Raw genomic sequence first — 22,170 nt, 5'->3', positions numbered from 1 at the left:
AAACTGCTTGCCTTTTACTTCTTTCCCATTTTCATGGGTAGTGGTGAGCCTGCTTCACCCATGCGAGATGAGCAACACTTAGAAATGGTAGAAAACAAAACAGAAGGAATCTACATGGGGAAAGCTGTGTATAAGTTCCCCTATCTCTGCACTGTTAAATGTGAGAAAGCTAGAGTCCTATTTTATTTGAGTGATTGTATTTTGTGGTCACTTTGTTACTGCAGCTTCGCTAGCACTCTAACTCACAAAAATGCAAAATGCTCTTTTCCATAGCTGCCATTCTAGAATTCCATGGACCCACTCATGGTCCTCCACTAGGACTGTGATAATCTAAGAAAGCAGCTTGGCTTGACTTGTGAGAGCATCTGTGGCCTACAGAAGAGTGGAGAACATTAAGGATGTGTTAAGGATGCCCGCTCTTGAGTAAATTATGGGCAAAACTTGTCAAGGCTTAAGTCTTCTTTGTAGAGAGGTGATGTGCCCTCAGAGGTCAGCATCTCACAGATGATCAGAGTAAGCTATCCTTTGTTGGTTGTGCAATTTGTAACTCGGCCTCAAATAAATTCAACAGGAATGTATTTTAGGTTTTGTAAAGAACAAAAACTGAAGCTGAAACTAGCCTTGGATAATTAAAATATCATTTTTTTTCTAAAAGCCTCCAGGTCTTCACCAAAAAAACTGTAAACAAATTGAGGATAGAGATGGTTTCATGTTTCTGCTTACACAGAAATTATATTTCTATACATAGTAAAACAGGAAATTCATCACTGGGGCTCAGCTGAAGTTTGTTGACTTAATTGTTCAGAATTCAGAAGTTCAAGAATATTACAGGTTTTCTAGTTCCTACGAGTAATAATTAGAATGTTTCACTATAATTTACTAAACTAAATATTATTTTCCCATAATTGGGCACTGTTCTATACTGTTTATAGTACAAGAAGAAATGTTCGGGGGATTTTTCAAAACACAAAAGTTTTAAAGGACTGCTAGAGTTATTTGGGCTTATAGCTGTCCTTCAGCTGGGATTTCCAGAAATATTTGCTAAAATGTTTATCCTGCATTTTAGATGAAGAAAACAGGATTTATTTCTGATCAGTGTTAATGTATTTACAGAAAAGAAAAGTCTCTGTATAACAACCAGGTCAAGTTTGCTTTTTTGAGCAATTAATTTAGATGTTATATTAATAAAAATTTTCTCCATCATGCTAAGCTTTCAAGGCAAAAAGAGGTTTCTCATTGGTAAATTGTTGGTTTCATCTGGGTAAACAGGAGTTGCTCATGTAGAAATTGTTTGTTTCGGGAAGATTCTCTGTTTTTTGCCTTGTGTTGATCCTCACCATAAAAAAACAGCCTGGGATAGGTAACTTTTCTGATTTATACTGATATAGATAATGATTAACAGTGTCTAAACACCTCATCTGTTGCTCAGTTTTAAAGAGCTGATTGAATCATTATACATTAAAATATAGTCTTTTGAACATTTTTGGCCATCCCTTCTAGAAAATGTGGCATCTTTTAAATTGATGGAAAAATAATATCAAAATTCAATAATGGACTCTAAAAAAATTGAATGACTTAAGAGTTGACTATTTTTTCCAAATTAAAATTATATATTAAGATCCTGAGTTTTTGAGATCATTCTAAACTTCCCATTTTTTGGAGAGCATTTTTAAGCTAAAAACAATTAAGTTTTGAGATCCATTTAATTTTTACTTCTTTTAAGTACCAGCATAAACATCTGCCATCTGGCATGGAAATTACCTCATATGGCGGGACGAGAAATGAGATTTATTTAAAAGTTCTTTGTCTTTGATACTTTTTCCTGCCGCATTTTCCACTAGTGTAATTTGAACCTGACTGTATTTAAATAACCATTTATCGTCATAATGGAAGAGCCGACTTAAAAATACATAACTGCTGTCATTCCAGGAGACTGTATTAAGGAAACATAGAATTTGCCATTCTAGATCAGACCATTTGTCTGTCTTGTCTAACACTTGCCTCTGGCAGTGACCAATATTGAGGACATTGGAGAACAGCAGAAGTATGCAACATGAACACAAACCATTATTTAGGGGAATAATTATTTTCTCAGTTGGTAATCTTACACTATGGGATATTGAAATTGAATCACCTCTACCTGTTTATTTTATTAATATTTTTAACAATCAATAAGCTAACCAGTTTTGTTAAAATTATTTTAGTGAATGATAATTAGCTATGGTATTTCTGTATGCAAAATTTTCTTATGCAACTAACACTCAGTTTTTTAATGCTGTGATTTTTACATATGAGGAAAATATGGAGAAATTTGGGCTATACAGCAAAAAAAAAAAAAAAAAAAAACAGAAAACCAAACCAAACAAAAAAATCCAAACCTTTAATTTTGGCTTGTAGTTCAAAGTCTAGATAAAAATGTATTTACTACAAAATTTCGGTTTACAGGTCCAGAAGACAATCTAACACTATCTAATTTGATACTAAATCTACCATTGATGGTAGCAGAATAATCCTATGCTGAGTGATTAATGGATAGACTAGAATATAGGCCTACAAATTTGTATCTTCCCTGACAACTCACCAGTGTTGTGGAAAAACTATTACAGAGACAAATTCATCCTTAATACGTCTCTGAAGTTATAGGTAGATGCAATGAACAAAATACTTACCAAGTGTAGAGCTCAAATGAACACACACTTACACACACATGCACACACACACACACATACGTCTGTAATGCTCCAGTCATATCAAATTCCTGGTGTTCCCTACGCCCATCACCTCTGTTCATCCCTTCCTTACCTCTCCCTAAGCGAATATAAAAGACTTTCCTCTGAGATTATATAGATTATGCACATTCTTCTCTAAAACTACTTTAATCCCTCGAGGATTTCTAAGTGCATAAAATCCGTATACTCTGTCAGCCAACTTCTCACCTGGCCCATAAAAGGTACTTATAAAACAGCTTTTCTCTTACCTCCTTGACAACCAAAAAAAAAATTGAGGGTCAAAGTGAATCTGTTAATTAACAATACTGCCCAAACTACGAATACCGCTAACAATGTGACCACCTGTTTTGAACCAGATCTTCTCAATATTTAGACATCAAGAGTTTTAAATAATTTGGGCAAATACCTGCACAACTGATTACTTAGCTGAGCTGAAAAACGGTGAGTCTTAGAGGCTGGAGACATTTCCACCCTCCAAGGTGCTGATGTGTCAACTGCTAATTTAATAAACTTTCTTCCTGAAGTGGCTAGTGTCTTTGGAGATTTTTTTTTAATTTGTTTTTACCCTTATTGGGGAATAGTGAAATCCTACAGGGCCATGGATAACTAAAAATAACCAAATGGAGATGCTTAGAGGGTGAATGAGTTTTAAAAATGCTCTTTAAGTAGGTAAGCAGTTGAAAATGGTTTATTTCAATTGGCTTTGTACTGAACTGGCAGCAAATGGAGAGGCCCCAAAAAAGCCAAAAACAAACTAAAAATAACTCATCCCTTCCTAAAATAAGTGATGGAATGTTTACTTTGAGCCAAGCTCCGAAGACATCTGGAAATCCTTGAGTCAGTTCCTTAACTTCTTACATTTTGTAGGTTAGTCTTTCCATGAAGGCAAAAAGAACTTCCTTAGCACAAATGTTTCTTCTAGCTGAAATCAGTCCCTGCCTTTTACATGAAGCATGTATAGTCAGAAATAAACCTTGCCAAGATTCCATCCATATTTCTACTAGACAATTTTCAAATCTGTAGGCTAGAATCTTGACTTTAGTATAAGATAAGGCTTATGTATCCCTCTAAGTCAGTGGTTCTCAAAGGGAACAATCTAATCTCTGCATCCCTCCCTCTCCAGGACATTTGGCAATGTCTAAAGATGTTTTTATTGTCACTCTCGTGGGGTTAGTGCTGACATAAAGTGGGTAGAGGCCTAGGATGCTGCTAAACGTCCTACAATGTACAGGGCATTCCCCCCACAACAAGAATTTTCTGGTCCAAAATATCAATCGTGCTATGGTTAAGAAACCCTGCTCTAAATGGAGGGCATTAGGAACACAACCAAAGAAAGTTTTGGCATGTCTGACCACACACTCTGGAAGGAGAATTCTATTCACTATACTGTGAATTAAATTAAGCATAAATATATACAATTATAAAAGTAATACTTTGGGCTTCTCATACCAATTTTTTGTATTCCTCTCTAAGAACTGGAAAGAGCCATTTTGTGGATTTCTAGCTAGCTCCTCAGTTTTCCGGCATTGCTGATATTCCTCCTACACCATTCTTGACTGTGTTCTGTGTGTTTTGACTGGTCATGTCCTTGCTTCATGGTTTGTGCTGCTATTTGCTATTCACAAATCATGAAGAATGCAGTGGCCCCAAGTTAATTTTAGGTAGCAATCTTTGTCATCTTATTTCTATAGGGAAATAAGATGCTCAGCAGCTCTGTGTCTAACGTGAGCATTCTGTGCCATCCCGAACCAGAGGGAGAGATTTGTTCCACAACCTTCCACAGAAAGGATCCCTCCTGAGCAAGTTCCAGTCAGAAAGTCATCCTTCGTGGACTGTTAACTATAAACACCATGACATTCCTTGAGTAACACCAGTAAACATCTTATCCTTCCCACCCTACTTGCGGCAGCTGCTCAAAAATTGTTTTCTGTTTAACCATTGTATGCCCAATAGCAAGAAGGAAAAATGTCATTAAATTGACAGGACGTGCAAAAGTGTCTTTGCAGCTCCAGGTGAAGAACTGTAAGGAAGATTTCTAATTTTAGATTTCCTGAGAGGGGAGTTGCATTACCAGCTGCCATCCACCCTGTCATTTCTGAACCAATAGAAAACATACTTAAAAGAGTTTGCCCTTGTTGGATTTCATTCAAACTTGTTAAGGCTCTTGGCTATCCACACCAAAACGGACTTTCAAAATTACTTGACCCCAAAGCTGAATACATACCTCTGATATATTCTCCAATGATTAAGCTTGAAAACAAGCATTGTCTTAGGCCAGACGACTGGCTTAATTTTCCACTGTCATTGCTTTTCCCCTCACTGACAAATCAGAAACCTCTATCCCCTTTCCTTGCTGTCCCTACCCCACTGCCAGCTTTATTGCTTGACCATTTCTGAAGACACAAAAAATGGTTATCCTCAGATTATTTTTGAATGAGAGTAATAATAATAGTAAGACTAAAATCCAAATTCAGAGAAGACACGTGTTTGATTCAGAAGCCCGTGTGTTTGTGCATGATGTGAAAGGTGTACTGAGAAGATATTAACCGTATTTTCTCCTTTCATTTTACATGAAAGCTGTCATTACTGGGATAAGAATAAAATGAATATAAGTATGATAAATGATAAGCACATATGGTAGTCAATATACTACTTGGAGAGAGCATGCTAATCAACCCAGGCAGTGGGCTAATGCACCCTGCGAGCAAGCATCTGGGAGAGATTCTAAATTTGTAACTCAGGGAAGCTTGGCATTTAACTTGAGCTGCTTTTGGCTTGAGGTGAAACAAAGGGTACAATCATGATCCATTTATGGATTACAGTAGCAAATGTCTCAGAAGGTGCCTTTGCAAGACCGTGGAAAATGCAAAACCAATGCTATCTCCCTAACAAGGCTTAGCATATACATGAATTGTTCAATGAATGTTAAAGAATGTTCATAAAAATGGGTGAGAGATTCCCACACCTTTTTTTTTTTAATGAACAGTGAAAAGGAAGAGTAAGAGAATCAATGAGTTCTCAGTTTGAAAGCTTTGTTTTTTGTATTAAAGCTGATGAACATAATTTAAAAAATGCAAGTGCTGAAGTCTAGGCTATTGGGGATCTGCCATCTTTTAAAACACACTTTTTAAACTTGATTCTTAATTATTCATAGATAAATGAATCCCGGTGCTTTTGATGATCTCAGTATCTCTTACATAACTTCAGTTTTAATGGCAATACCGTTTCTGTTTTCCTATTCCAGTTAGCCAAGAAGCTGGAAAAGTAGGAAGTTTATGGTCCTGTGATTCCTACTAAAAAGCATTTTTTAGCTTCTAAGAGGAGTAGAATAGACAGCAATTGAACTAAATAGAAATATGGCTTGCTAGATTGGGTTTATGTTAGTTAAGAATTAATTTTGGAAATAGCAATTCTATTGCTGATTTGGGGGATGAATAGTAATTCTTATTAACATCAGTCACCTTAGCTCTTCCTTCTGGTATTTCAGAGGTGCCTCTGTTGAACTCCCTTTCCAGGGGGCTGATGAATTAATTAGTATTTACCAAGCATCTACTATGTGTCTGATTCCTTGTTAGGTACATAGAGAGCCGCAGGTCAAATGGTATAGTAAAACAGAAAACCTATAACCACCTGGAAAACTCTAATTGCTGTCTGACAGTTCAGGAGAGTTGAAGATATTGAAAAAGGGAGGAAAAAATGATCATGGCCAGAAAGAGGAAGCAGATACCTCAACTGCTATCTTACAATCTACCACCACATGCCTCCACTCTTGTATCCCTGCTCCAAATCCAGTGAGGACTTGGTAATATACAAGCAGCTGGTGGAGAATAACCAAAAGAGTGGAAAGGGGGATAACCCCAGGGAATGGAGCTAGAGACTAAGAAGTGGTGTGATGTGGTGAGGGCACAACTGAAAAGACTCCTCACATCTTTAGCCATCATAACCTATTTGACAGACATCAAAGACATTGCAGGATGGGCAGAGAGCCAGCAGTGGTTGTGAGGTAGTTGCCAGCTTTACTTACCACCAACTGAATTGATATTGTGCTCTGTGATTTAAACACATTAACATAAGTGTATAATAATTGTTGTTGTTCTATATTTTAACTATTCCATAAATATTCAGAAAGGACAATATATCAACACTGTCTATACAACAACTTTCTCTCAGCAAACATTTACACTCATTGTCTACTGTATTTCTGGCCCTATGTAAGGACTGAATAAACAGAAATGACTAAGACATGGTCCCTGTCCTCAAAGAAGACAACCTAATGGTGTATTTTCTTCTGAAATATGCTGATATTGTTACCATACCAGAATCATGGTTATGGTTGGTTAAACACATTGGTTGAATGTAGTCATTTTTTTGGCTGAACCAACGGAAGTTGAGCCTCTTTAGCCAGAGGATAATTTTTAGATGAGGTGGGACCTGAAGGAAGGATTTGAATACATCAAAGGGAGAAAGGGCATTCCACATGGATGGAAATATGGAAAGGAGGAAGAATCTAGTTTTTAGAAGACAGCATGGCATCTGCCTGACAAGCAGTCAAGGTCATTCACTGAAATCAAGTGGGAGCAAAGGGGATTTCTGCATTGCTTAAAATGTAAATAAAGTCTTTGGAAAGAGATCTGGCCATGAAATCAGGAGATCTGGATTTAGTTTTGCAATCTTGAGCCAACCAGTCTTAATCTAGCAAGTATTAATTATCTTATTCATAGAATGAGGGCAAAAATACATATTTGTCTATCATATAATGCATATCTACATCACAGAAGGTTTCTAGACTGAATAAGAACATAAAGCAAATTGCTTTAAGCTCTTGGAAGAAAGAAGCTCTTCAAATCTAGGGAATTATATTAAGATTTTATATTCATTCACTTTTATATGTGGTTTTGCTAAAAGAGAAAAATTAGTTTGAAGTTTCTCCTGCTGTTGGTAAAATCGGTAAAAATATCTTCCTGATTTTTTTCTGAGCATAAGGTAAAACTTATTGTCCTCAGCTAAGTAGATTAGCAGCCATTTTCTTTGAACACCCAGAGCTCAAAAGTAGCATCTGTCTTATTCATATATAACCTAAAAAATAACATGTGAACTTTAAAATTTAAAGATAAGTTAAATGCATGAAACAGTTTTTAGTTCCAAATTTGTTTTTTCCTTTCTGTGTAGTATAAACTGAATCATTCTTAATGTTAATTTTAGCAGTTTCCAAAAAGTTAATACAAACAAGTGTCTTCTAAATATATATTTTAGTTATCTTGTTTTGTTTTGTTGCAAACCTACTAACTTACTTCTCTACTATTCAACTGCATTTGAACAATCATAGACATTTCTTCATTCTTTCCTACAGCTAACTAATGCTCAACTGTCAACTGCCTCTTAAAATCTAAGAAAGATTGGATTCAATATTTATTTAATGTTTACTGGAAAGTCCAGCGCAAGAAGGAATGTCCTATTTGAGATTTTTGCCTCTTTCAAACTAAGTCATATTATGAGTCATTTTGGTACCCTGTTCAAGCTGCCCCTCTTCCATCATATTGTCCTAGAGATGGAACTCATTTTGCTTATCTGCTGTCATAGATAAACTTCTCACAAAAGACTTTTTGGTGTTAGCCAAGTTTAATGGTACTTGGGGAAATGGACAGGATCAGCAATGCAACACTGTAAACATATAAATTTCATATTAAAAATTCCAGTTCTTTAAAAAATGTTCATTTGTAAGGGTTTTCGGAAAATCAATCTTTAGCCTTCTGTGTTTTTGAGGTTTACTTCTCCTCTTATTCTCTTAAAAGTGCAACATAAAAAAAAATAGAAACAAATCTTCTAATTTTTATAAAGCAAAACTGAATTCCCAGTCCAGTTAGATACTACAAATAGAAGAAACTTACAAAGAAACACCTAAAAATCTGATTTCTAAGTAGTCACAAAACCTTTTTATAAGGTTGTTTTGTTTTTTCTGACAGGGAAGCAAATAATAAACCAACAATAAAAAAACAAATAACCAAGAGAAAAAAAGAGAATACAATCTAGAAAATCAATAAATAGAACAATGGTGGCAATAATAAACTCTACTCACCCAACAAATATCTATTTTGAGGATCTACTATACATTAGGTATCTTATTTTACTCTGGAAACAAGGTGATTAAGATGATGCTCTAGTCTCCATGAACTCCCAGTCAGCCATAGAGATTGAAATAGCAATCATGTAATGGCAGCAAGTTTAAATTCATGGAAGCTTAATTTCAAAAATAAGAGCCAATCAGGTTCCCTGACTTCAGACTATACTACAAAGCTACAGTAATCAAAACAATATGGTACTTTGGGATTGACATGTATACACTGCTATATTTAAAATGGTTAACTAACAAGGACCTACTGTACAGCACAGAAAACTCTGCTCAATATTATGTAACAACCTAAATGGGAAAAGAATTTGAAAAAGAATAGATACAGGTATATGCATAACTGAATCACTTTGCTGTACAACTGAAACTAATATAACATTGTTAATCAACTATACTCCAATATAAAACAAAAAGTTAAAAAAAGAAAACCAGTATGGTACTGGCACAAAAACAGATGCAGAGATCAATGGAACAGAATAGAGAGCCCAGAAATAAACCCATGCACATATGGTCCATTAAGCTATGACAGAAGAGGCAAAAATATAACATGGGGAAAAGACAGTGTCCTCAATAAGCGGTGCTGGGAAAACTGGACAACTACATGTAAAAGAATGAAATTAGAACATTTTCTCACTTTGTATATAAAAAGAGACTAAAAATGGATTAAAGACCTAAATCAAAGACCAAAAACTATAAAACTCTTAAAAGAAAACATAGGCAGAACACTCTCTGACTTAAGTCTTAGCAATATTTTTGGATCTGTCTCCTCAGGCAAAGAAAACAAAAACAAAAATAATCAAATGGGCCCTAATTAAACTTGAAAACGTTTGCACATTAAAAGAGACCATTGACAAAATGAAAAGACAGCCTTCTGAATGGGAGAAAATATTTGCAAATGGTATGTCCAAAAAGGGCTTAATACCCACAATACATAAACAGCTCATACAACTCAGTTTCAAAAAACAAACAACTTGATTAAAAAACAGGCAGAAGACCTGAATAAAAATCTTGCAAAAGAAGACATATAGATGGCCAACAGGCTCATGAAAAGATGTTCAACATTGCTAATCATCAGAGAAATTCAAATCAAAACCACAATGAGATATCACCTCACACCTGTCAGAATGACATTGGACTATTATTGTAACAAAATAATAAGCATAAAATATAAAATGCAACGAATGTAGCAAAAGTCATGTATTTTGAGGAAAATGTGTAGTCCCAAATACTTATATTAGTAAAGACGAAAACCTAAAAATTATTGTGCAAAGTATCCAACTCAAGAAATTAGAAAAACTAGGGCTTCCCTGGTGGCACAGTGGTTGAGAGTCCTCCTGCCAATGCAGGGGACGTGAGTTTGTGCCCCGGTCCAGGAGGATCCCACGTGCCACAGAGCGGCTGGGCCCGTGAGCCATGGCCACTGAGCCTGTGCATCTGGAGCCTGTGCTCTGCAATGGGAGAGGCCACAACAGTGAGAGGCCCACATACCACACACACACAAAAAAAAAAATAGTAAAAGTATCATCAAACTAAATCCAAAGAAAGTAGAAGAAAAGGAATAATGAAGTAAGAGCAAACATCTCCCTCTCATTCCCTTATTTCTCTTTTGCTTCCTCCACACCAGTCACACAAGGATTCTGATGAACCTCAAAAACACCAAGCATTGCTCTCACACCAGGAGCATGCTGACACTTCCACATACAATGCTTTTCTGAGAGAAACATGGTTCATTTCCTGCTCTATTCAGGTCTTTCCCCAATGTGATCTCTATGAGGCCTTTCTCGACTCCTTTTTACAAAATTACCCTCTATTCTCATTCTTCTTAACTCCTCTACTCTGATATATTTTTCTCCATTGAACATATCCCATTTAACACAGAATATACCTTACATGTTTGTGTCATTTACATTAGAATGGCATATTTGATCACATGGGATTTTTAAACTACTTTTTCCCAGTACCTAGAAGAATGCTTAGCCAATAGTTGGAACTCAGTCAACATTTGTTAGGTAAATGAAATCAGTGAATGTAAAAACAAGCTACAGTAATAGAAAAACAAAGTTAAAAATCTGCTTCATTAGGGCTTCCCTGGTGGCGCAGTGGTTGAGAGTCTGCCTGACAATGCAGGGGACACGGGCTCGTGCCCCGGTCCGGGAAGATCCCACATGCCGCAGAGTGGCTGGGCCCATGAACCATGGCCACTGAGCCTGTGCGTCCAGAGCCTGTGCTCCACAACAGTAGAGGCCACAACAGTGAGAGGCCCATGTACCGAAAAAAAAAAAAAAAAATCTGCTTCTTTGAAAAACATAAAACAAATAATTGGCAAATTAATTTTCTTAAAAGGAGATATTTAAAAAGTGATGTGAATAGTATGAAAATTTTGTCCTAAGAAATTTCATAAACTCAATGAAATAAATTCCTTTAAAAAAGCTACTTAGAAAAAATGATTTAAGAAAAAAAAGAAAACCTAAGAGGTAAGGGTCAACTTGTCCAAGATTCATTTCCTACGGCCTGGCTTTCCCAGAAAAGTGTCTGGTCTCAAGGAAAATTCCATGAAAACTGGTCAGAGCCTTGTGCTTAATATAATCAGTTCCGGAAGAATGCTGACAGAGTAGATCGAGATGCTGGTTCATCATATCATATAGCTGAATCACAAGTTTTGGGATTCCGACCAGGGAAATGGTTGGTGCTCCCCAATCTTTAAAAGCTAAGGTGGTCATAAAGTACAGGGCACAAAGGTTCCACTTGATCACACTGCTGTAATTTCAGGGCTTGAATGCCAGCTCTTGATCACATCTCTTCTAGACCATGAATGTTGAAGAAGCTACCATATCTTTTTGCTGTTATAGACTCTTCTGTGTTTTCACCAAGGAGGCTAGTTCTTCCCTAATCCTGCAACTTAAAAACTTCGAAGCCTAGGGACCAGGGTTTCTCGTATGGAAATTTGATGTATAGCCTTGCAAGTTCCTGTATACTGCTACAGACTACATAGATCAATGGTGGAAACTCAGGTTAGCTACTGTGAATTCTCCCCAGGAAAAGCTATTCCAGAAGACCAGCTGTGTGTGAGGTCTGGATATTCACCTTCAGTTGAGCATGTAAACCAGAACAGGTTTTTCAATAAAAGAAGTCAGATTTTTTTTACAAAAAAGCAATAAACCCAGATAATTTTATAGTTGAATTCTACCAAATATTCAAGGAACAAATAATTTCAATCTTGCATATACACTTCCAGAGAAGAGAAAAGGAGGAGAGGCTTTCCAACTAACTTTTATCAGATTAGCATATTTTGATATCAAAACTAGATTAAAACAATACAGTCAATGGTGGCCTATCTCACTGAAAAGAAAAGAGTAAGTGTATTAACATCATCTTAATATAACAGAGACACCACTGGAGTCATACCATCTATAATTGCTGGAATAAGTACTAGAGGTTTAAATATATTATTTACAATTACAGTGGTAATGATGGAAGCATTTAACTAATAATTTTTAAATTGCCTGGAGAATGGGCTAAAGAGAAATGAAATAATGTGACTTACCTTCCCACCTTCAGCATCAGGAAGTTGAAAATATATTTTATTGCTAATGAATTAAGAAAGGAGAGATTGAACAATTTATTTAGCAATATCACAGTAACCAACAGAATTTAAAAGAATGAGGGGAGTGGCCCTAAGGAGCGTGAAGTTGAACATCTCCTGTAATGTGAGTTTTAACCAAAATCTCTTTACAATTATTTATATGTTTTGCTTTTAATTGCTATGTTGGTGGTTCAAGCCCAGTTAGGGACGTAGTTATGTTGAAAGACAACATGCTGCAGCAGTAAAAGGAGATCTGATTTACGGTCTTTCTTTCAAAACCAGATGTTTAGTATTTGACATATCACCTGATCCCAATTACCTTATGTGCATAATGGAACTGAAAATACATCACAGCTTGTTGACTGGGAGCTGGAAGTAAATGATCACAGTGCTTAGTAATCCTAAGTACTGTAATTAATTGTTTTAAGTTAGCCCACAAACAGATGGCTGAGACATAGAAGAACGTTATGGTAGAATGAGAACAGATCTAGTAGACAAGACCTGTTCTTGTTCTAATTCTGCTGCTAGTCTCTTTGGCGATTCTCAGTAGTCACTTGTCCTTTCCAGGTCTCGTTTTGCCTTTCATTGTTCATTTTTCTCTCTTCAATAATGAGGAGGTAGGAGAACGTGCCCCTTATCTCCTGTTAGTTGGAAGAGGCATTGCTTCTAAATTGGAAAATGTAAGTGTTTTACATTTTGCTTTTCAGATGCAACTGTAGGTTGGGCTACTTCCATCACAAATCATATCACCAAATTTAACATTTCTTATAGATGGAATTATACGTAGTCATATTCTGTCTAATGAATGTGTCTCTTTGGTCCTTGCACACTTGTATTTTGTACAGATTCTTTCATGAAATAAATGATCAGTAACTTTTTCTTCTTGACAATGTCCTTTTTCTGGTCTTTAATATTTTGAAAGCCACAGTGTTTCAATAGTCATTTTCCATAAGGCACTCATTAGTTTATGAGGCCAAGTTTGAGTTTAGAATAGCAAGGTAGTACCAACTACCCTTTATCTATATCAGTGGAATTTTGTGTTGTTTGATTGGTTTAATTCTCTCATTCTTATTATCTAAAGTATGTAGTATACAAATTACATTTGATAATATGTATTAAAAGTATAAGTACCAATGTTGCTGTGATTTTAAATGTCATCTTTCAGTGCTCCTATGAAAAAATTCAACGATCGGTAGGATGCTGGATTCATATTAGATTTCTCACCTAATATTTATAGCATTTGGTTTCTTTTTTAAATTAAAAATTATTTATTTTTTAATTGAAGTATAGTTGATTTACAATGTTGTGTTAATTTCTGCTGTACAGCAAAGTGATTCTGTTTTATATATATATATATATATATATATATATATATATATATATATATTCTTTTTTATATTTTATAATATTTGGTTTCTTATTAGGCAAATAAATGGGTAATCAATTTTTTAAAATTTGCTCCTGAATAGTCATTTTGTGAGTGTCTGACATTACTTAGGGTAGCATTAATGTCACCATGTTTTCCTGCATCTGGGGAGTACTGTCACAGTGCTTGATTACTTCACCTAACAGGCTCTAGGAAGGATGGACCCTGATGTGGCAGCTTGTAGCTATACATTAGTATGGGTTGTGTTAGAGCCAATTGCTGCCTGACCTCTCCTCCCAGTAGAGGCAGTGTAGTGCCATCTGTACATCTTTTAGTCACATTAAATCATGTCATTTAAAGAGCCTCTGAATGTGAACGAGTTTACCTTATGCTTAGGAAAGAAATCAGTTGAACTGCTGAACTACAAGTCTGTGTTCATCTGCATCACCAATTTTCATATTGTTTGAATTCTTTCTTCTCTGGACTGGTAATAACACTGTCAGAGACTGTTTAAAATTTGCTACTGTCATAATTAGAACATTACTAAAGATTTAAAAATTGTCATTAAGGTAATTTAAACTCTATATTTACATGTAGGTCCCAGGGCTAGGGTCAAGACTATCTTTCCAAACTAGATATGGATGTTTGCAGGCATAATCCTGCCAAGGAGCTGCCATGCCAAAGCATACTCACATGGAGGGCTGAGGAATTTTATGGACACAAATCTTTCTAAAAGAAAGAGGATTCTATACTATCCTCTTTCTTTTAGAGTGATTTGTGTAGTGAGGTGGATAGACCTAGAGTCTGTTGTACAGAGTGAAGTAAGTCAGAAAGAGGAAAACAAATACCGTATGCTAACACATATATATGGAATCTAAGAAAAAGAAAAAAAAATGATCATGAAGAACGTAGGGGTAAGACGGGAATAAAGACACAGACCTACTAGAGAATGGACTTGAGGATATGGGGAGGGGGAAGGGTAAGCTGTGACAACGTGAGAGAGTGTCATGGACATATATACACCACCAAATGTAAAATAGATAGCTAGTAGGAAGCAGCTGCATAGGAGAGGGAGATCAGCTCGGTGCTTTGTGACCACCTAGAGGGGTGGGATACGGAGGGTGGGAGGGAGGGAGATGCAAGAGGGAAGAGATATGGGAACATATGTATATGTATAATTGATTCACTTTGTTATAAAGCAGAAACTAACACACCATTGTAAAGCAATTATACTCCAATAAAGATGTTAAAAAAAAAAAAAAAGAAATAGGATTGAAATGACCAAGCCTATTGAAGGAACTTCTTCTGGACACATGGCCATGCACATGGCCTAGACCTGAACAATCACAATTCACCATCACCCTAGGCTCAGTCACTTTTTCCCCCCAGAAAAGGCATGTGAATAAGCTAAGACCAAACAGAACCTTCCCCAGAACTTTCCTTACAGAGAATTGGGTAAGACTGTCTCTTTGCGATGAATTTGCTTACCTTGTATATCATGATTATGGGTGTGCCACTAACCACTTAATGCTTACACAGAGTGAATCTGACTAATAATTGGAGAGTTAGAGCTCTCATTACAGTATTTAAGTTCCTCCCTTTGGGCCACCCAGACCTGAAGCAGCAATAGGACTCCTGGACCACTGGACTTAAAAATCACATGAGCTGGGCTTCCCTGGTGGCTCGGTGGTTGAGAGTCCTCCTGCCGATGCAGGAGACACGGGTTCGTGCCCTGGTCCGGCAAGATCCCACATGCCATGGAGTGGGCCCATGAGCCATGGCTGCTGAGCCTGTGCGTCCGGAGCCTGTGCTCCGTAACGGGAGAGGCCACAGCAGTGAGAGGCCCGCGTACCGCAAAAAAAAAAAATCACATGAGTTTTTTTTGTTTTTTATTTACTTGTTCAAGTCAGTGATCCCTGGAGCAGCAGCATTAACTTCATCTGAGAACTTGTTAGAAATGCTCATTTCTGAATCAGAACATTTGGGGATAGGCCCAAAGGTTTAACAGGCCTTCCAGGTAACTCTGATATAATAAAGGTCGGGAAACTGGTTTAAAATGTGTGTTTAACTTCTTTTTTTTTTTTTTAATTGAAGCATAGTTGACTTACAATATTGTGTTGGCTTAAATTATTTTGAATTTAGTTTCTGGCCATCTTCACTTGGTGAAGTCCTGATATAGCAATGACAAATACGAAATTTTATAACAGTTCTAATAACAGATTAGAAGAATTTTGGTTTAAAAACTCTTCTCACTTGGCCATGGCAGAGACCAAATTTTTGAATAGGGATATTGTCAGGAAATTCCTAGAATCTCTGGTTTCAGGTTAGCTTTGTACCCACTTAGCCTCAAGTAGTCACAGGCCATTTGAAGACAAACACTGAAGAATCTGTTCCATCTCGAACTTCAGATCATTAGAATTTTCAAACTCTGGGGGATACAGACAGGAGTCTTCTCTGAAACTTTATGTCAGCTTGAGCACATTCTATTTAAGCTAAAAGAGCTGCTTAATTTTAGCTTCAATATCTAGGTTTAGAAGAGAACCTTTATAGATTGTCTCAAGGGGGGATTTAGTTCCTCAATCTAAATATCTCTGTCTTTGATCCAAATCATTCCAATTTACTTTAACATAAGAGGGTGCCTGTTTTTTTTCAACTGGCTTAGTGCTGGATACTGTGTCATCAATATAAAAATATAGTCAGAAATCTCTTGTGAGTTAATGGTATAATAGCAGTATGCTCTCTGATTAACAATAAAGAATATAAAAATGCATGCTTTTAAGAAATATTGTATTACTCACAAAAAAAGAAGCTTGTCCTTTACATGCTTATGAATGCAGAATATGTCATGTGGAAAGCACAGGATTTCCTTTAGTGTTATTTTTTAATATTAGATGTCTCTGCAATACATGTTGATGATCTGGCAGATTCAATTTTCATGATACCTTCTTTTGAGAGGATATCTGCTTTGAAGCATAATCTCTGCAAAAATAATATCTCACTGTGCACTTTGTATTTAAACAAGTTTAAACAAGACTAACAGCAATTACTTACTAATTTTAAGAGCTGGACTATGAAAACAGAAAGAGTCTAATCTATAAAATTCTTTGCAAGGAAATGGACACAATTGGAAAAATATTTAATTAATGTTTAATTGTAATTAGAGGTTATATTATATGATATCACCTTTACAGGTTATGGATCTATCTATCATCTCTACCACTCAGAGACCTTACAGGGGATGTGGCCTTGATGGCTATTAATATAAGCCAGTTTCCCATTAGAAGCATTTACTAGTATATTACATAGGGTCTCCTTTTCCAGACATCCAAGTATGCTCTAAAATTCCATTGGCACCTGTCAATATTGTCTAGAATTTACAGGGTAGTTGAAAATTATCATCAAACAGAAGCCAGATTGCCTTTGGTCCTTATTTACTAGCTTCTAATTCACTAAAATAGAATTCATTTGTTCCATAGGCAAGTCATATAATTCTTACTTTTTCTATATTTATATGACCTTTTTGACCAGGGAAACAAAACAACAACAACAAACAAGCATTAACTTTGAGATAAAACAAACATTTGTTAAAATTCTGGTTGTACCAAATACTTACTTTTCTAAGGCTTTGTTTTCTTAATGTAAAAAAGATCATGACCACTCTTTCTCAGGTAGATTGCCTATCTCTGCTTTGCTCAGTTCTTCTTCTAGGGTTTTACCTTGTTCCTTCATCTGGAACACATTCCTCTGCTGCCTCATTTTGTCTAAGTTGTTATTGGTATTTTTTTTTTAAACAGGAAGAATTTAAAATTTTTATTTATTTATTTTTTTACAACATGGATTTTATTTTTTTTAATTTTTATTGGAATATTGTTGATTTACAACTTTTTGTTAATTTCCCCATATAGGTCATTACAGAGTATTGAGAACAGTTCCCTGTGCTATGCAGTAGATCCTTATTAGTTATCTATTTTATATATAGTAGTGAGGATATGTCAATCCCAATGTCCCAATTTATGCCTCCCTCCCTTTCCCCTTGGTAATCATGTTTGTTTTCTACATCTGTGACTCTATTTCTGTTTTGTAAATAAGTTCATTTGTACCATTTTTTTAGAGTCCATGTATAAGTGATATTTGTCTTTGTCTGACTTACTTCACTGAGTATGACAATCTCTAGATCCATCCATGTTGCTGCAAATGACATTAGTTCATTCTTCACTACTGGTATTTTTATGTATGTAGTAGGTTAGTTACATGTCTTGAACTTGGAGAAGTGCCCTCTGTGTCCCTGCAGTGCACTTCCCTCTCATCTCCCAAGCTACATATTCCAGGTATTTCCCCTAGGAGGGCTGCGTGAGTCCTTCTGTTGTGGCAGGCTAACTATGTGGGCAGTCTGGTAGGCTGATTGGCTCCTGGTCTGGTTGGTTGCCAGGTGACATCATATTTGTCAGAATGGTTATCATCAAAAAGAACACAAATAAGAAATGTTGGCGAGGATGTGAAGAAAAGGGAAGCCTTGTACACTGTTGGTGGGAATGTAAATTGGTGCAGCCACTGTGGAAAACAGTATAGAGGGTTCTCAAAAAGCTAAAACTAGAACTACCATGTGACCCAGCAATTCCAATCTTAGTCATATATCTGAAAAAAACAAAGATACATGCATCCCAATGTTCATAGCAGCACTATTTACAATAGCCAAGATATGGAAGCAACTTAAATATCGAACAACAGATGAATGGATAAAGAAGATGTGGTACATGTATACAATGGAATACTACTCAGCCATAAAAAGAATGACATTTGCAGCAACATGGATGGACCCAGAGGGCATTATAGTAAGTGAAATAAGTCAGAGAAAGACAAATACTGTATGATATCACTTATATGTGGAATCCAAAAAACACAACAAACTAGTGATTATAAAAAAAAGATGCAGACTCACGGATATAGAGAACAAACTAGTGGTTACCAGTGGGGAGAGGGAAGGGGGAGGTGCAATACAGGGGTGGGGGGAAAAGGGTTATTATGAGATTATATGAAATCATATATGTGAAACTTTTGAAAATTGTAAGTCACTAATTAAAAAAAAATGTGAAGAAAAAAAGATGACCAACACCAATATCCCAGACTGCTGGGATTCAATGAGAACATGCACTTAAAGCAGGTAGTACATTCTCAGCCTAGTGTCCATGTTGATCTCCGTAATTTTTGTGTATCCTCTTCCTACCGCCTTTGTGTGTGCTATTCTCTTGGCTGAATGTCCAGCATAGTGCTACCCATCTTTTAAAATGCAAGGGGGTCTGAGACTTTGATGTCCAGGGTTGGTGTAGTTCTATGGGTGTGATTACTGACAATGTACTTTCAGTAGATGAGGATAAACTTTCCCGAGCACAGGTGGACCATTCTTCAGTCAAATGTATTCACCCCTTCAAATTTCAGGGTCAGTTTCTGCAGAAAATTTTCCCTGATTCTGCTAATCTTGCTGGCTACATGACCTCCATTTATTCTTCTCCACATTGTATTCATTCTGCTGTCAAAGGTTTTCCACGTGTCTTCTCTCCCTCTTTTCCATTACATTGCATGTTCTTTGAATGCAGATGTATTCTTTGCTTTAAAGTTTCAGCATCTATTACAATGTGAAACATTTGTCCTAATCAGTAAGAGCTGTTGATTAGTTACATTCCTCTTTTCTTTATAAACTTTTTTTGAGTTTATACCACCAAAATACAAAATTAGAAAGCTGGATAAAGCCAACTGTTGCAGAGGTGCATATATATAACAGGACTTATGTGCTGTAGGCACGCTGGGTTGGTGTAGCCATTCTGGAAAGTGACCTGGTGCATCTAGCCAAATTGAGGATATACTTACCAACCACTCAGCAATTCCAGTCCTGGGTATACATCCTAGAGAAATTCTCAGACAAGGTTGAAAAAGGATTTGTAAAATTATGTTAATGTTAGTGTTATTTATGGTAGCAGAGTTGGAGGCAATCTGGGTGACCATCACTAGAGGAGCAGACAGACCCAGTGTGTTGGGTCACATGCTATACTAGGGGACATTCAGAGATAATGAACCATACAGATGAACATCCAGAAACATGCGTGGACCTTTAATGCTGAGTAAAAAAGTAACAAGAATTTGTTACACATTACATTTATGTAGATTAGAAATTTGTGCACACAAAATAGCAAGACATAGTTTCAAGAACATATAAAAACAAAAGAATATATGTTAAATATATTTGAATGATTGCTTTGGTAGGAGGAAAATGAGAATGAAGAATCCTAATAAAGGAGAAAAATAAATTTAAAATGAAAAGAATACAACTTATAGGAGGATAAAAAATACAAACAAAATTCCTACAGGTCTTTTAAGAAATTTAAAGTGTGTAAAGCAATTATACTCCAATAAAGATGTTAAAAAAAAAAAAGAAACGAAATTTAAAGTCAGGGAGTGTGATTCCTCCAACTCTGTTCTTCCTTCTCAAGATTATTATTTCTATTTCGGGTCTTTTGTGTTTCCATACAAAGTTAAAAATTACTTGTTCTAGTTCTGTGAAAAATGCCATTGGTATTTTGATAGGGCTTGCATGAAATCTGTAGATTGCTTTGGGTAGTATGGTCATTTTCACAGTATTGATTCTTCCACTCCAAGAACATGGTATATCTTTCCATCTGTTTTTGTCGCCTTTAATTTCTTTCATCAATGTCTTATAGTTTTCTGAGTACAGGTCTTTCACCTCTTTAGGTAGGTTTATCCCTAGGTATTTTATTCTTTTTGGTGTGATATGGTAAATGGGATTGTTTCCTTAATTTTTCTTTCTGATAGTTCATCAGTGTACAGAAGTGCAACAGATTTCTGTATATTAATTTTGTATTCTGAACTTTACTGAATTCATTGATGAGTTCTAGTAGTTTTCTGGTGGCATCTTTAGGATTTTCTATGTACAGTGTCATGTCATCTGGAAAGAGTGACATTTTTACTTCTTCTTTTCCAATTTGCATTTCTTTTATTTCTTCTTCTTCTCTGATTGCTGTGGCCAAGACTTCCAAAACTATGTTGAATAAAAGTAGTGAGAGTCATCATCCTTGTCTTTTCCCCGATCTTAGAGGAAATGCTTTCAGCTTTTCACTGTTAAGTATGATGTTATCTGTGGGTTTGTCATATATGACCTTTATTATGTTGAGGTAGGTTCCCTCTATGCCCACTTCCTGGAGAGTTTTTATCATAAATTATGTTGAATTTTGTCAAAAGCACTTTTTCTGTATCTATTGAGATGATCATATAGTTTCTATTCATTAAAATAACAACATCAACAACAACACTGATAAAACCTCAGAGATCTCTGATCTTGGACCTAATTTGTGGCTACAAGGCTAAATGCACCAAGAAGGTTGCAATTGTCTGTAAATACAGGACCTGTTATGGTGTCTCCCTCAGGAAAATGGTGAAGAAAATTGAAATGAGTCAGTACACCAAGTACACTTGCTCCTTCTGTCACAAAACCAAGAGGGAGAGCTATCTGTGGGTGTCTGGCACTGTGGTTCCTGCATGAAAATGGTAGCCAGTGATACTGACCCTACAATACCATTTCTGCAGTCACAGAAAAGTCCATCATCAGAAGACAGAAGGAATGGAAAGATCAGAAGCTCTACCATGGGAAACACTGCTAGCCTTAATAAATGGATTCATTTATGTAACCCCCCAATAAATATCCTCAGAGATTTCTAAAGTTTAGTGACTGCTAAAAGAGAAAGAAATAGATTATAGAAATGAAATAACCTGGGAGCTGTTATCTAAGAAGAAAAAAAAAAATCCATCTTATGCCAGGAAGGAAAAGGTGAGATCCAAGGAATCTGCATTCCTTGAAAGATTTCTGAGTGATTCTGAATTAAATGGTTGGCACTTTAGAAAGTTGCTCTAAAGGGCTAGTCTTGAAATCAGAGCCCATCATTCACAGGCTTTTTCCTTTCTGCCCCAAAATAGGAAACAGAAGCTGATAGTCACCAAGAGAAAAGAAAACTCATAGAGCAAATAATAGTTCTTTTTGAACCAGCGAAGTGAGGCAGTGTTAACAAGCATCGAAAAACAAAAACTAAGACCAAACCCAGGAAAGCAACAGCAACAAGTGGAAAAGAAACAAAAAGCAAGTAATAAGGACACTTTAAAGGTATGGTCTGAAATCAAGAGAGAAGGATGGAATTAAGACCACAGCACCTTCACACTGTGTATATGGTAAAGTGAAAAGGAAAAGCAAAGTTTGGAAATGATGTTTGGTATCAAAGTTTGGTAACAAATTCAGAAAGTAGTTAGAAAATGTTTGATTGGATGATGAAATAAAACATGAAATGAGATTAAAATAAATTGA

At 36.1% G+C, this 22,170-nt stretch overlaps 1 pseudogene across 1 annotated transcript in view; it reads left to right on the top strand.

The window, feature by feature from the left end:
* The window catches only part of LOC309811976 (large ribosomal subunit protein eL43-like), a 49,196-nt pseudogene extending 27,721 nt beyond the window's left edge, over nucleotides 1-21,475 (top strand). Inside the window, exon 2 of the transcript in view lies at nucleotides 21,178-21,475. The product of the transcript in view is annotated as a large ribosomal subunit protein eL43-like (transcript). The remainder of the gene's footprint in view (nucleotides 1-21,177) is intronic.
* Nucleotides 21,476-22,170: the final 695 nt, after the last annotated feature.

The sequence above is a fragment of the Mesoplodon mirus genome (assembly GCF_964341445.2).
Source record: "Mesoplodon mirus genome assembly, chromosome: 11".
Taxonomy (NCBI): Eukaryota; Metazoa; Chordata; class Mammalia; order Artiodactyla; family Ziphiidae; genus Mesoplodon; species Mesoplodon mirus.
This window is presented reverse-complemented; position numbering and strand designations above follow the sequence as displayed.